The sequence below is a fragment of the Fulmarus glacialis genome, unplaced genomic scaffold, assembly GCF_000690835.1.
Source record: "Fulmarus glacialis isolate BGI_N327 unplaced genomic scaffold, ASM69083v1 scaffold18156, whole genome shotgun sequence".
In the NCBI taxonomy this organism is placed as follows: Eukaryota; Metazoa; Chordata; class Aves; order Procellariiformes; family Procellariidae; genus Fulmarus; species Fulmarus glacialis.
In genome coordinates this window covers 17,856-18,785 of record NW_009220214.1, presented here as the reverse complement: position 1 = coordinate 18,785, position 930 = coordinate 17,856, and positions in this window count along the sequence as shown.

The window sequence follows — 930 nt, the reverse complement described above, 5'->3', positions numbered from 1 at the left end:
CGGCAGAAGGGAGTGGGCAGGGGTCTGCACCGCCGGGGTCTTCCTCGCCCAAAGTGCTTCCCCTGCAGCGGGTGGGCAGGCGGGGAGGAGGGAGCCCTGGAGGCACCTCTGTGGCCCATTCAGGCTTTGCCCCTTGGCTTCACCTCCTGCAACGGTGCTGCGCTCGCAAGCGTTTCAAGATGCCACAGAGCCTCGGGCACCTTTGGAGAAAGGATGCCACCGAGACGCCCACAGCTCGGCCACTCAGGCCAGCGCGGGTCTGCCTTTGGGGGTTTTATCTGCTTTTGGGGGCACAGCCCCAGTGGCCGCAGACAGGACTGCTGGCCCCGGGGAAGGGTTTGCTGCTTTCCACCCACAGAAGACACGTCCCGGTTTGTTTCTGTTGGATGAACTCTCCAGCGACGTTTGCTGGGGCTTAAGGCTCAAGCAAGGAGCCATAAAAAGGGAGAATAACATCAAAAGAGGAAAGTGGAAGGAGGCCAAGAGGAATGCAGCCAAGTGCCCTTTCCTTCTTTCTCTTTTGCTCTGTGCGGGAAATCCCCGAGACTGTGGGCTATGTCGCATCCCTGTGCCAGGCGAGACATGGCCCCGATCCCACACAGCCCTGCCACCACAGGGCCACGCGAGCAGGAGGGTCCCCGACGGCGGCTCAGGGGTCCCTAGGAGGGCAGGGAACCAGGGGGAGGCTCAGCCAGAGGAGAGGGGCCCAGGGAAGGAGCTCCCGCCCTGGGAGCTGGGGTGAAACCACGCTGCAGCTTTTGCTCCACCTCAGTGGATGGCCGTGTGGGGTGACTTTTGCCATCGCTTTGTGGGACAGGAAAGTCGGTCCCCACTGGGACATGTGTGCTGGCAGAGGAGCCCTGTGGCTGGATCCCAGGTGTCTCCACCGAAGGAATTAAGCAGGGGGGGGGAGGAGACAGCGGGTAATCC